The 16234-nt window shown below is 30.2% G+C and overlaps 1 protein-coding gene across 4 annotated transcripts in view; it reads right to left on the bottom strand.

Moving 5' to 3' along the window:
* LOC111046540 overlaps positions 1-16234 on the bottom strand; it is a 47983-nt gene that overhangs the window by 17055 nt on the left and 14694 nt on the right. Inside the window, exons 1-3 of one of the 4 annotated variants that reach the window (XR_005573490.1) lie at positions 9768-10007; positions 9053-9261; positions 7341-7451 (exon numbers count right to left, since the gene is read on the bottom strand). The gene's annotated coding sequence lies outside the window, so the exon portion shown is untranslated. The other 3 variants (XR_005573489.1, XR_005573491.1, XM_039443631.1) reach the window with 3 other exon arrangements.

Below are 16234 nucleotides of genomic sequence, written 5' to 3'. Positions count from 1 at the left end.
AGAAAAAAATTAAAAACAATATAGTAAGATAAAACAATTACCTATATAATGAATAAAGTTCTTCAACAATAAGTTTCATTTAATATATGAATTTCAAAACAGGTAGGATAAAAAAGCAGGATGTGATAACACAAATATTTTGTCAATATTTCGTACAAAACTATTCTATTTAATGGAATAAAAGCCTATCGTTTGATTATGCATCCACCATTAACACCAATACAATACAAATGAATTTGAGATTTTTTTACATATTTTACAAATTATATATATATTTTTATTTTTATGGTTTTTAATACTTTTGATATTTTTATTACATATTTTACAAATTATATATATTTTTTTTTCATTTTATTGTTTTGTAACAACCAACATAATTATGCATCCACCTTAAACACCAATAATATGTATTTTTTGATTTACAAATTATATATATTTTTTTTAAATTTTATATTTATATTTCTATGGTTTTTAATACATTTGAGATTTTTTTTACTTATTTTACAAATTATATTCATTTTTTTCCATTTTATCGTTTTGTAACAACCACACATAATTATGCATCCACCATAAACACCAATAATATGTATTTTTTTGATTTACAAATTTATATATATATTTTTATTTTCATGGTTTCTAATACATTTGGGATTTTTTTTACATATTTTACAAATTATATATTTTTTTTTCATTTTATTGTTTTGTAACAAACACATATAATTATGCATCCACCATAAACACCAATAATATGTATTTTTTTGATTTACAAATTATATATATATTTTTATTTTTATGGTTTTTAATACTTTTGATATTTTTATTACATATTTTACAAATTATATATATTTTTTTTTCATTTTATTGTTTTGTAACAAACACACATAATTATGCATCCACCTTAAACACCAATAATATTATTTTTCAATTTACAAAATTATATATATTTTTTTAAATTTTATATTTATATTTCTATGGTTTTTAATACATTTGAGATTTTTTTTACTTATTTTACAAATTATATTCATTTTTTTTCATTTTATCGTTTTGTAACAACCACACATAATTATGCATCCACCATAAACACCAATAATATGTGTTTTTTGGATTTACAAATTTATATATATTTTTATTTTCATGGTTTCTAATACATTTGGGATTTTTTTTACATATTTTACAAATTATATATTTTTTTTTCATTTTATTGTTTTGTAACAAACACATATAATTATGCATCCACCATAAAAAGCAATAATATGTTTTTTTTTATTTACAAATATGCATACCAATGATATGTATTTTTCAATTTACAAATTATATATATATTTTTTAAATTTCATTTTCATATTTTTATGGTTTTTGAAACATTTGAGATTTCTTTTACATACTTTACAAACTATATTCATTTTATCATTTTGTAACAACCAACATAATTATGCATCCACCATTAACACCAATACAATACAAATGAATTTGAGATTTTTTTACATATTTTACAATTATTTTCATTTTTCTTCCATTTTATCATTTTGTAACAACCACACATAATTATGCATCCACCATAAACACCAATAATATGTATTTTTTTGATTTACAAATTTATATATATATTTTTATTTTCATGGTTTTTAATACTTTTGATATTTTTATTACATATTTTACAAATATATTCATTTTTTTTCATTTTATCATTTTGTAACAACCAACATAATTATGCATCCAACATTAACACCAATACAATACAAATGAATTTGAGATTTTTTTACATATTTTACAAATTATATTAATTTTTTTTTCATTTTATCGTTTTGTAACAACCACACATAATTATGCATCCTCCATAAACACCAATAATATGTATTTTTGATTTACAAATTTATATATATTTTTTCATTTGTATGGTTTTTGATAAATTTGAGATTTTTTTACATATTTTACTCATTATATTATTTTTTCTCATTTTATTGTTTTGTAACAACCACACATAATTATGCATCCTCCATAAACACCAATAATATGTATTTTTTGGATTTACAAATTATATATATATTTTTATTTTTATGGTTTTTAATACATGTGAGATTTTTTTCATATTTTACAAATTATATTCATTTTTTTTCATTTTATCTTTTGTAACAACCACACATAATTATGCATCCACCATAAACAGCAATAATATGTTTTTTATATATATATATATATATATATATATATATATATAATTTTTATGGTTTTTAATAAATTTGAGATTTTTTTACATATTTCACAAATTATATTCTTTTTTCATTTTATCGTTTTGTATCAACCACACATAAGTATGCATCCACCATAAACACCAATCATATGTATTTTTCAATTTACAAATTTATATATATATATTTTTTTTAATTTTATTTTTAATTTTTTATGGTTTTTAATACATTTGAGATTTTTTTACATATTTTTCAAATTATATTCATTTTTTTGTTTTGTATATACTCTGAAATAACAGTACATTACAATGAACAATAAATATATATAAGATATTATACAATAATATTGATGACATTATTTATATAATAATAGATAGATGAATATAATTATAGTTATTATATGTATTACATGCAATTTTTTTGATAATTTAAATTTTTTGATTTTTTTTAATTTAAATTTTTTGATTTTTTCAATATTATATAAATTATATTCTTTTTTATTTTTAGATACCTATATTTTTCAAATATACTGTGAAACAACAATACAATAAATATTTAATACAATAAGAATAATTATATATAATTATGGATACATGAATATAATATATATAATATGTATGGTGGATGCATGGAATATAATTTTTTATATACAATAGCTTAGGAGCAATCTGCTGGTACAGGCGAGAGGCTTGAAGAGGCTGTTGATTTTGGGGGTGAGGCTTGAGGAGGCTGTTGATTTTGGAGCGAGGCTTCAGGAGGCTGTTGATAGTGGCGAGAGGCTTTTTGGAGGAGGCTAAAAAGTTTTGGAGTTGTATTGGCAGAGATGTTTAATTAATAGATTGGAGCAATTCGGTGAGTTGGAGTACTCAGAGATTCGGGCACAGTCATTATAATGAGTGAATAAATCAATTCTTTCACATAAAAATTTGATTCTTTTATGAAAAAACTGAATATTGTAAAATGTAAAACGGAATCTTTTAAACTGACAAATTGATAAAAAATAAGTTGAAATGATAATAATGATGATGATGATGATGATGATGATGATGATTTAAAAATAGGAACATTGATAATTAACAAAATGATTAGAGACTAGAGACTTCTCAATAGGCCTACAATAGTCACAAAATTGAATTGATAATTCCTGGTTGAACACAATAAATTCAGGGAAAAATATGTCCTAGTAATCAGTGGAAATGTTGTTACATAGAAATGTTGTTCCTTCCAATCTTATAAAATGTTTTGAAATATTTCTTGCTGTTCTGTACAAAGATAGATGGAAATTATGTTATTGATTGATTGATAATGCTTGGTTGACAGAGCTTAGTTGCGGAGAGGATCTTTTACTACAGTATTACTTCTCCATTCTACATAAAAACAAGATTTCCATTATGCTTAATCTGAACAATTGTTCTATCAAAGCTATTCTATCTTTAAGAGTCTACAAAAAAAATCGTGTCCTAGCCCAACGCATGATTAAATAATCAACAAAAACTTTTTTCAACTAAAAATGGTTCTGATAGAAATAAATGTAGAATTTAGAATGTGGAATAGAAAGAAATGAGGATTTTTTCAGAACGGATTTAGTAGAAAATTGACCAAGTATGCTCCAAGATTAATTCTATTTCATTTAATTGCAGATTGGTAGTTAATTCAATTTTTATTTTATGTTAAGTTAATTTCATTTATTATTCATGGGTGACATGGGAGAGAGTCCAAAAAAATCTAATAAAAAATAATAATGTGATTTTGAAATTATAAAAAATTGTTATCTATATAATTAAATGATTTAGTATATTTTTAAATTATTTAGTTTCTTTTAGCATTAATAAAAGTACCATGTAATAGATCATTTATTATTCATGGGTGACATGGGAGGGAGTCTCAAAAATAGCTAATGAAAAAATAATTGTTTATGTAATTCTAAAATTCTAAAAAATGGTTATTTATATAATTAATTAAATATTTAGTTTCTTTAAGCATTTATAAAAAATAGATTTAAATACCCAGGACCACTAATTTGACATTTATCAACCCAAATGACAGCTTTGGCTAAATCTGGAAAAACTTGGTTTTGATTTAAAATTGATAGTTATTATAGTATGGGAAAAGGTTTCTACAAGATATAAAAATGAGTTAAATTGGATGATTTTCATTTTGTAATGATATTTTTTAAATTGTGTCATTGATGAAATTTTATTGTTCATAATATTCTCCCTAGAAGTACTAGATGCCAGGACTAGATGGAATTGGCATAAAAGACTTAAAACCCTCGAAAACTATGTATCCAATAGAGCAAAGAAACAATTGTATTGAGCCTGTATACATGAAGCGGTGGATAAATTAATGTGGAATAATTCTAGACATGTATTATCCATTGAAAAGCAGTAATTAGAAATTTACAGAGAAAAGCTACCTAGTTGAATTACGTTCATTGAGCAACCTGGAAGGGAATACAACTTTATTTACAAATCACCCTGTTTTTTAACAGGAAAAAGTTGCACTGAGTTGGCAGTGGTAAAGTTATCTGATTTTTTAAATAATGTTTTGTATGTTGGTTGGAGCAAACAGGATTCATTGTAAACTTTGGTCGACAGCTGAGAGAGTTGCCCTTGACCAAAGTCAACCCTCTGTACAACTCAGCAAACCACAACAAACCCCCAACAGCCACAGCTTGAGCCAACAACTGCCCGACATATTCAGATTATTGACAAGGGACAAAATAATTTGGGGGAGGGGTTCAAAAAAAAAAATATTGGGTTAGGGGGATTGGTATACTGTATTAGAGGTATTCAGGGGGGTGATATAAATGTGGGGTATTCAGACACTACCTACGTGTTTAAAGAGGTAGTGATTCAGAGTGGGTGATACTGTACTGCATTTGGGGTATTTAGAGGGTCTTTGGGCTTGGTGTGGGGGGGGAGGACAAATTTATTCATTTTTCATTTTCGAATACTTACCTTTGAATACAAATACCTTAACTGGCCCACACATGTGGCCTCTGCCCCAAGGTGGCCTTGGGCGCCTCAAGACCACCTTCAGGCCTCAGGCTCACAAAATGTGTGGAGCAGATACTTACATTACATTCAACAGTTTCTCATCACAATGATATATCTACCACAACTGGTGGACTAAAACATCCAAAACCCCAATCACCCAAAAACCGTAGAGAATTCAATCCTCCATCTTCATAATCATCATGATAATACAGCAACGACCAAACTGTAGAAATCCCTCTCAGAGAATAACATACAAGTCAAGAATGAACCAGCTGCTCCAACCAACATACAAGTTTCATCTGTGTAAAAACAATGGATTTGTATGGTACAATGACTGTAACAGGAATTCATCTGAACCAATTTTTTAAAAGAATCCTCTGTCTTGGCCATCAAAAGATTAGCTTATTTTTTGAAAAAAAAAATATTTTGGCCTATCAGACTTATCAGTCACTCAAGTAAACAGAGCTGATATGAGGAAATCTGTCCAGAAATGCTCAATGGTAATTCAACTAGACAATTTATTTTGGACGACTTGAAATTAAACCAAATAGTTGAATACCATATATGAATAATTTTAAGATGAAATGGAAAAATAAATATTGAGGGGAGAATTAGGGTTAAGTCGAGGTCAAGTCGTGGCCAGTCGGTCAGAGTCAAAGTCAAAAGTCAAGATTGTACCAGAGCCTTCATTTTCTACTTTAATCATTGCCAATTATCTGTGTTGGAGTTTGAAGACTTGAAACTGAAATTTAGCTACAATTTCATCCTGTTCTATTTAATCAATAATATTGTAGGCCTAGTAATACCAATTTTGGCCCAATTTTCAATAATTAGAACTCAATAAATTACCCACCTACAGGTAATCAATACATTGTTACAAAAATTTCCAGATAGGCTGGTAACCAAAACGAATGTAATCGAAATCCCCCCAAGATCAGTGAATCTGAATGTGAGAAGATGGAAAGAGGAAAGTTTTTGCCAGAGGCGCCATTGGATACAAATCGAAGACATTCTACACAGAATATTATCTGAAGGTAGGGTTATTATCATTCTATTGCTTTATGGGGTAGGCAATGTTAAATATCTGGACTAATTTACAGACATTGATTAATTGAGTTGATTAATTTTTATTTAATAATAAGAGATATTCAACTTCTAGGTGGCTGTTAATTTTTGTTTGACTGATTTTCATTTTATTAAATTACATTTATATTTATTGTTTTATTCTGATCATTGTTAATTATTTTTTACATTATTTATTGAATTTTATTGTGAATTTTGAATTATATTTTTGACAAGATGTTGATGCATTTTGTTTATTTGGTTGAATTAATTTGAACTTGAATTGGAGATGAGAAATTATAAGTATTATAATTATTTGCTTCGTGAAATTAGGGGACAATATGTGAGAAAATAAATTAATATTATATTGAGAATTCACATTTGATTTGAGGTTGTTTTTTTTTTTTAAGTGCTTTGAATTGGAAATTTTGGGGCCTAATAATTCCTTTTTATTTATTCATTAGGTACTATTATTACACCATCAATATAAATTGGGCGAGGACATGTTAGGCCTTTTAGTGATATGTTCTATTTTTATAAATAGAGATAGAGCTGAAAATCGCAAAAAAAAGTAATTCTATTTCATTGAACAAATAGAAAATAATAAAATATTCATGAATTGATCAAAATTAAACATTTAAACAATGATTGAGAGAGGTTTGCAGCCTCCCTGTCTGTCCATAAAGCATGATCAATCAATCAACCAATTCTACATTCAATTTAGAAATTAAGAAAATGTAATCACAAATCTTGTAATATAAATTTTTTACAATAATAGGTTTGAAATTGATGAACTAGCATAACAATAATTTAATAGCTACTTGATAATAATTTATTATTGTAGGCATAAAAATCATCATCATCATAGTCAAAGAAATGAATGAATGAATAAAAGTATATAAATTTGTGATAATAGGTTATATAGTGACTGTGTAGTAAGCGAAGTACATTAACTTTGAGTATAAATTGAATTATTATTAATAAACAATGAAAATGAAATGAATTGATCTTCATCACTCAACCCTTCAGACACTGTACCCTTCTCTCCAGAGTACTCCTTACAATTATTTCTTTCTTTTCTTCTACTCACTTAAATGAAAATATCTTGCATTTCCAGAGCCTCCTCCACTGCTGCGTCCACTTTGGCCACCAGCCTCCTTGGCACTCTACAGGCCTTCACATTTTCTTTGGTTTTGAGGTGCTGAAAACAAAAATAAAATATTGATTATTTATTTATTTTAACAATCATTATCATATATTGTATTGTATTCATTAAGATTTGCTTTGTTCAGTCATTAAAAATGAGAATTGCTCCATTCTCGTTATGCAGGCTTTGCAAACTCGACTATAAATTGTTAATGGCGGCGATTCCAACCATATTCAATCAAAGCTTGAGCATTTTCCCTCTGCTGTCACCATGTTGTTCACCATGAGTTCAATGTTGCTGTATGGAGTCAATTGCTAAAAAGATTATGGAGTAGAGCAGCAGCAAATTTTAAAAAAACCATGTGGCACTTCTTGCTGCTGAGTTATCCATTGTGAGAGTCAGGTTATAGAGACAGTATCTTATAAATATCTTATATAGATAGCTCTATCTTTTTCCAACTCCACACAGTTGCCGAATTGTTACCAGACTATGCAAAAATATGAACTACCAAAATATTTCTTCTCAATAATGGAAATTTACTACCAAATTATGGGAAAATATCTCTCCTTGATGAATGGAATATATTTAAGATGGAATTGATCATTATTGGAAAGAATCATTAATCAATATCATATCAGATTTACAGGGGGCTATCTACTATAGTGGTGAGAAGAAAAGGTGGCAACAATGACTCCCTATCATTTCCACTGTCTTTATAACATGAATTCCACTATAGTTCCATTTGAATCTAACACATTTAATTCCATTTCAATTGTATATAATAGTTAATATTCCTATAATAATTCAATATTTTTTATTATACAGAATGTTCAAGTCACGCACATTCAAATAAATATATATGTAAAAAGTGGGGTTTTATATTCGTTGTGTGGCTACTGGAAGATAGCATCACTGTTAATAAATGAAAAACATAAATGTGAGTCATTTAATATGTACAGATTACAACAGGTAAGCAGTATTGTTTTGTGAAGGATAATGTGAAGCATGCCCCCTTTTTCCAATAGCAACGAGTGTTCCTTCTTGAACAGTATCTACCAGTATCCAATGCCCCCAGGTTTTGTTCCGGTGGGGTTATATGAAGTAATAATGGATATAAGTACATAGTTGTATAAAATATATAGCACAAAAATGTTATAACATTAGTCCGAAATGTCTGCCATGTTCTCCAATATGTGCAAAAATCTATTTTTTACTCTTGTTAACCATTTTATTTATGAAGTATCCTTAGAAACTAATAAATATTTATATATATATATATATATATATATATATATATATATATATATATATATATAATATATATATATATATATATATATATATATATATATATATATATATAATATATATATATATATATAGTCAAAAATGGCCCACGTTTGTAGGTCATAGATGAAGAATTTTCGAGCCAAGAAGATAGCCTCTCATAGAGTCACTTATAATCTATGAAATAAAAAATTCCTTTTAGAGATTCTGATCAACGTTTTAATTCAATTTATAATCAGGGTGTGGATGTTTTGAATAAGTTTGATAATTTATTGCACTTTCAAGCCTTCATGAAATTAATTGAATGTTCTTTCCAAGGGTGTTCTTATGAATTTCTCAATTTACTATGGATATTTTATCAATATGACCTGGTTTGTTTGAGCGATCGGGTTCAGCACAGAGGTCGTCTTTTGGCCGTGGTTGTCGGTGATGCCCTCAGCGGCGGAGTTGGTCCAGTCTTGCAGCGTCGTCCTGGTCCCCGTGTAGGCTCCGTCCGATTCAGCACGCAGCGGTCCTCTTCACCGTTGTTTGATGCGCTCGTTGTCCGTTGTCCGTCTCGCCTCTCAGCCCAAGCACACTGCAAAGTTTTCTTGTTTTTTTGGGCAGCTTCAGTGCGATTTATGACAGGGCAACAGTTATTCAACAAATTAACAAGCACTCCTAATCCGGTCTATAATAACTTGAAAAATTAAATAATAAACTGTGAGCTACATAGAGTGAATTCAAAAATTATCTTGGCTATTGACAAAAAAAATTGATTGAACGTATTATTAATTCAACAATGTGTGATCTATCAGCACAAAAATTAACCAGCTCATCTTATATAATTCACTTGTCTTCGTAGGTAATTTAAATATTGCAAAAGTTTCTGAGTAAACTGAATGAATTCAAAATTATAATGATTCAGAAATAAATCTGTATAGAAAAATTTATAATCGCTCTCGAACTGATTTGTTAAAAAGAGTTACATTAAACAAATTTTTAAAAGTTCATGAATGGTTTAGATATAATAAATTCGATGTAAAATTGAATAAACTTGAGAATACTTTGAAATGACTTTGAGATAACTTTGAGGCGACTCACCGGATATTGACTACATTGGCACACAGAAAACACTTATAACATGAATGGTCTGGAGATTCAGAAATTTGGCTGCTGACTGTCTCGAGCTGACGTCTCCACAGGTATTTATAGTGTGCCGCCATTTTGACTAACTTTTGGAGTTCATAAACATTTTAAGTTTTGAATCTCCATCACAATAATTCAGTTCACTATTTCAAATTTTAAGTTAGATTGAACTATTCCCACAGAAACTAACAGAGAGTAGATTCTTATTTTATTTGAACAAAAGGATGTGCAGGCTGCTTGAGTCAAGCTCCACTCAACATGTCTCGAACACAAAAAACTACAAATACACTTTTTTGGAGCTTAGGATTTGAAATTTACAGGTAATGTACATCAAAATTTCTTCTTTCATGTGTGGTAATTTGTTTTGTAAGAACTTCTGTATTTTTAGAAATATAAGTGTTTGAAAATTGTGATTTTTCACGTGGTCTTCAAAGTTTTTCAGATCAATTTTAGATGTTTAAGATGTTAAAAAGTGAGATTTATGAGCTTGATCTCATTACAAAATAGTGCTCTGCAACTTCTGTTAATATAGAAATAGAAGTTTTACAATGATTAATTACTTTTCCGTAATGGTATGCAAGTGTTGGAGGTTAGGCTTCCTCTACCTTGAACTACTTTACTTTGAATATTTGCTAAAATAAATTAGTAAAATATAATTAAGCTCTCAAATAATAATCCAGATAGTTTGTTTTTATAGAATGATAATTAATTTCTTTCGTACTTGCGTTATTGAGAAAGATTTTCCAAGATTTCCACTAATGTGTTTGGTGAGGCTAGTTTTTCTTTTTTAATTTCCATTTTCCTCTCCATAATCATGATTTTCCAAGGAAATATTGAGCTAGTCGTGACATAGGCTCCCTTTCCGGCGAGTGACTAATTCCAGTTGGTCGGTGGAAAATACATAAAACGTCTTGTGAAATATTTCCTTATTATTCATTTTATCTACTCTATCATTGATTATTATGACTACACTTATTCGACATTGAAGATGTTGTACATGCAAGTACTTATTATTCTTGCGAGTTTTAATTCTCGTGATTTTTTATAATTTTTCATTTTAAGTTCTACTTTGATTATTATGATCAACATAAATTATTAAACATTTATAAGTACACTTATTCAACATAGAAGATATTCGTACATGCAAGTACTTATTATTCTTGCGAGTTTTAATTCTCGTGATTTTTTTTTATATATAATTTTTCATTTCAAGTTCTGCTTAGATTATTATGATCAACACAAACTATTAAACAATGATAAATACACTTATTTAACATAGAAGATGTTTGTACATGCAAGTACTTATTATTCTTGCGAGTTTTAATTCTCGTGATTTTTTTTATATAATTTTTCATTTCAAGTTCTGCTTAGATTATTATGATCAACACAAACTATTAAACAATGATAGATACACTTATTTAACATAGAAGATGTTTGTACATGCAAGTACTTATTATTCTTGCGAGTTTTAATTCTCGTGATTTTTTTTTATATAATTTTTCATTTCAAGTTCTGCTTGGATTATTATGATCAACACAAACTATTAAACAATGATAAATACACTTATTTAACATAGAAGATGTTTGTACATGCAAGTACTTAGTATTTTTGCGAGTTTTAATTCTCGTGATTTTTTATAATTTTTCATTTTATAGCCTTTCCCTTTTTTTTTCTCTATGATTTTTTCAAATTGCTTTTGCATAATTTCCACATTAATTCCATATAACATATTTTCATTTCATTGACAAGACAATATCTAATACAGTACTATGAACTATCATTATACCTAAGATACTGGCTTTATCGTTTTTCAACTGGTTCATTACTGATAAATTCTCATCACTAGATTTCGTACTTCCATTCCGAGATTCAAGATAATATTTCTTCTTCTTTGTCATCCTCATCATGAGATATTTTGCCACTCCATTTTAGTTGCTCTTGTGATACGGTTTTACGTTCCGATGATTGTGCCATCCAAGAAAGCTGTTATCTACGATATCTGATAATAACACAGTGTTATAGTTTGAGACAGCCATAACTTTATACGGTCCCGTGTACAAATGGAAAAATTTCTTAGTCTTTTTTCCAAGAGAATCTGACAGACGATGCGTGCGTAGTAGTACTTCTTGCCCAACTTGATACTCGTGTACTCGAATCTTTTTATCGTGGTGCTTCTTTCGAAGCTCGGCGGCGTGAAGAAGATTTCTTTTGATGATTGCTCTATCAATGTTATTCTGTTTATTCTCATGCGGTATCTCCACCAGTTTTTCTATGAAATTTTTTTCTCCTATTTCCGAACATGATCTCGTGGGGGGTATAACCTGTTGATTCGTTGTAAACGTTGTTAATACATTCTTGTAGGAAGGGCAGGAATTTTATCCATTTTTGATGTTCATTTGCGCAATATGCACGCATAAATCGTGATATTTCGGCCATTTTTCTCTCCACCGGATTTGAGCTCGGATTATATCGGGTAGTCCATATGGTTTCGATATTTTCCTGCTGCATAATCAGAATCCAATTATTGCTTCGAAAATACGTGGCGTTGTCAGCCAATATTTTCTTTGGTTTACCTACTTCAACACACCATTTTTCAGTTATACAACGAGCTAACTTACTGCCGGTTATCTTTCCGATTGGGAACAGCATTGTGTATTTTGAATGTAGGCAGGTGACAGCAAATATATGTCTATGACGACCTACTGCGGTTGGAATTGGGCCATAGATATCTGTTGCCAATATATCTAATGGGTGTTCTGGAATTATGGGCTTCATTGGTCCTCCAATGGTGTACCTATTATATTTGGTTCTTTGACATACGTCGCAGGACACTACAATCTCTGTTACTTTCTTGTACATTCCCTTGAAGTAGCATGACGTTTTTAAAAAATAATACGTCTTTTTAATTCCGAAATGACCTATCCTTTCATGGGCTTCTTTGATGATATCGTTTTCCAGTGTCTTCGGGATGACTAATTTCCAATCACCTGTGTTTATCGGTACTCTACAGAACAGGTATTTCTTATACATCTTGTACGTTTTTAGCTGTTGAGAATTATTTTCACCAGCTTCCCCCAATTGTCTAATTATGTCATTCCAGTGTGGATCGTCTGTTTGAGCTTCCTGTATTTTTGAAGGAGTTAGCAGTCTTTTGTGTACTAGAGGAGCTATATTAACTGGAAACGGCACACCTTGTATGTAATCTGTAGTATAGCAATTGAAGGTTGTTTCGTTGTTGTAAGTAGCATCTATTTCTCGTGACAAAAAATCTGCGGTTTGATTACTCTTTCCTGGAAGGTGTGTTAGTTCTAAATTGAATTCTTGTAGCGCTAAAAACCAACGAGAGATGCGATTGTTTGTCAATTTTGCAGTTCTGAAAAATGTTAAAGCTTTATGATCTGTGTTGACAAAAATTTTCTGTCCCAGAAGTAGAGTGCGGTATCGTAAACATACTTCTAATAGACTTAACAATTCTTTTTCTGTCACCGAATATTTTCTCTGTGCATTGTTCAGTTTTGCTGTAGAAAGCTATAATGCCTTTTTCATTATTCTTATCGAACTGAAAAATTTCAGCCCCTATGGCATAATGCGACGCATCCACGTTTATGAGAAATGGTTTTGATAAATCGGGGTGATGCAGCATAACTACTTCCAAGAAACGTTCCTTTATTTCACAAAAAACTCTCTCTTCTTCATCACTCCATCTCCACAAATTTTTTGACGAAAGTATATGACTGAATTGCTTGGTGTAATGAGACAAATTCTTACTGAATTTCCTGTAAAATTGTAGAAAGCCTATAAACTTTTGTAATTGTTTTCGATTCTTTGGCGAAGGAAAATTTCTGATTGCTAATATTTTCTCCTCATTCTGAGTGATACCTTTTTCATTTATAATATGCCCTAAGAAATGTACCTGTCGTTTAAATAGATTGCATTTTGATAACCTTAGCTTAAGCCCATTTTCTCTTAGACGCTGGAAGATTGTGTTTAAATGATGACAGTGCTCGTGTATAGTGTGTGAGGCAACTAAAGCATCATCTACGTATACCGTGCAAAATTCCGCAATATCCTCTCCCAGGGCTTGTCGTAAGCACTTGATGAAAATAGCCATTGCGTTTCGTATACCAAAGCCAAGTCTTGTAAAACGTAAATTCCTTCCATTGAATAGGAATGATAAGTAATCACGTGACTCTTCTGCTACCTCTACTTGCCAATAACCAGAACTAAGATCAACGGTTGAATATATGGATTTTCCGTGAAACGTTTGTGGTGCCTCATCAATTTGCATAGGTGTTTCTCGGTCATCCTCCAGGATATTATTTAGAGGACGAGCGTCTAAGCATATCTCACAGTATTGTCTTTTTTGCCAACACAGACTATGGGTAAACTGTAAGGTGAAAAAGAAGGTTCTACAACTCCTAATCTCTCCATACGATCTATTTCAATCTGTGCTGCATTTCGTAATGTGAAGGGTATTGAATAATTCTTCTTGTAGTATGCTTTATGTGGTTTAACGTTAAGTTGACATTTAAAATGGGTTGCACGACCTGGTGTTTCCGAGAATACGTCCTCATGCTCGCGTAATAGTTCAATTATTTCAGTTTTTCCCTCTTCTGGATACTCATCACTATAGCGAATGTCATTTAATAATGCTTCGAATAATTGTTTATCCTTGGTTTCATCAGACTCTCTACATTGCCATTGTTCAGTGTCCAATCTCACGAAATCGTCGTCTCCTTCTTCACACATGTGTGAAGGCCTATCACTTGGTCCTTGTTCGATCACTCTTATTTTAGGAGTATCTACGTGTTGCGCTTCTAAAATGAGTGGAGTGGTTAGCATAGCTCCCTCTCTTCCTTGGCGAATGGATAGTGTCATATTGGTCAAATCAATGATAGCTTGGTAGTATTTCAAAAAATCAACGCCAATGATAAGATCTAAACGGGATGCTGGATAAACGAGGAATGTGTGAGAGAGTACTACATTATTTAACATCGGTATTTCTAGCAGGCATTGTTTTTGAATTTTTACTCGGCGACTCAGAATTATTCCTTGAATATAGGTCGAACTAAGCGGTAGGGTTTCAATTCTCTGCTTTGACTCTATACTGGAGAATAGATCAGCTTGAATAATACTGCATTGTGCACCAGTGTCTATGGGTCCGTATCACAGAGACAAGTTCTCACAGAGACAAGTAGTGTTTTTGAACGATATTAGTGTCACAGAGACAAGTTTCATAGGAACAAGTAGTTTTATAAATGGCAGTCTCACAGGAACAAGTTCCCACAGAGACAAGTTGAGTCTCACAGAGACAAGGTGAGTCTCACAGAGACAAGGTGAGTCTCACAGAGACAAGGTCTGTTTCACTGGAACAAGTAGTGTCAGTGGAACAAGAAGAGGGGTAGAATCCCATTCGAACAAGTGTAGTGTCACAGAGACAAGGTCAGTCTGACAGGAACAAGGTTGGTGTGGTTTGTTGCCTACACATGAAGATGAAGGCATTCCATTTGCTCTAATGAATTGGATGTCATCTGTTTTTTGATATATATATACATATATATTATGGTGACATGAATAGAATAGAATGACTGCCTTTATTTTTCTTAGAAAGCGTCTGTTTTTTAATACATATACATATATATTATGGTGACATGAATAGAATGACTGCCTTTATTTTTCTTAGAAAGCAAAGTTAGGGCGCAGTCGACCCTCTCTTACACTCAACTCTCTATCAAGTATTATAACAATACGAAAAAAATAAATACAAATAATATAATTAAAAACAAACAATAGTTAAGTTATCTACTTATTTAAAATAATAACAAATTTTAAATTATTGAAAAGAAAGAGAAAAAAATGACATTGAAAATAATACATAACAATTGATTCCCCTCTTCATCCAGGATATTTGTGGTTTCTTAATATTTCGATTTATTGACCGAGCGAAATGAGTTCTAAGATTCAAGTCGACGGCTTTGCATTTCTCTTTATGTTTATATGTTCCGCAATTACGGCGAAACGCAGCAATAGATTGCCATGAAATTTGACAGGTATATTTCTTTTTAAATTGTGCCTCGACGTATATACAAGGTTTTTTGAAAATTTTGCATTTTAAGGTTAATACAATAGGTAAAGTCTCCTTCGAACGCCAATATTGCAGTAAAAATCAGAATAGAATCATCCATAATAATTCAGCTGTTGAGTGGATTTTTAATTGCATGCAATAACGCATGCAATTAATATATCAATGTAACTTAGTAAAAAATCAGCTGTCGTGTTGACTATTCATTGCATGCAATGACGCATGCAATTAATAACGGAAAGAAAACATAGTATTTTCTCTCGACCTTTATCTGCTTTCAACTCGGTCTGACCTGTTGCCAGTAAGTTGAAGGAGATTAGATTTTGATGTTAGCATATTT

The sequence above is a fragment of the Nilaparvata lugens genome, chromosome Y (assembly GCF_014356525.2).
Source record: "Nilaparvata lugens isolate BPH chromosome Y, ASM1435652v1, whole genome shotgun sequence".
Taxonomy (NCBI): Eukaryota; Metazoa; Arthropoda; class Insecta; order Hemiptera; family Delphacidae; genus Nilaparvata; species Nilaparvata lugens.
The sequence above is the reverse complement of the archived record's forward strand: the minus strand, read 5'-3'. Positions and strand labels throughout refer to the sequence as shown.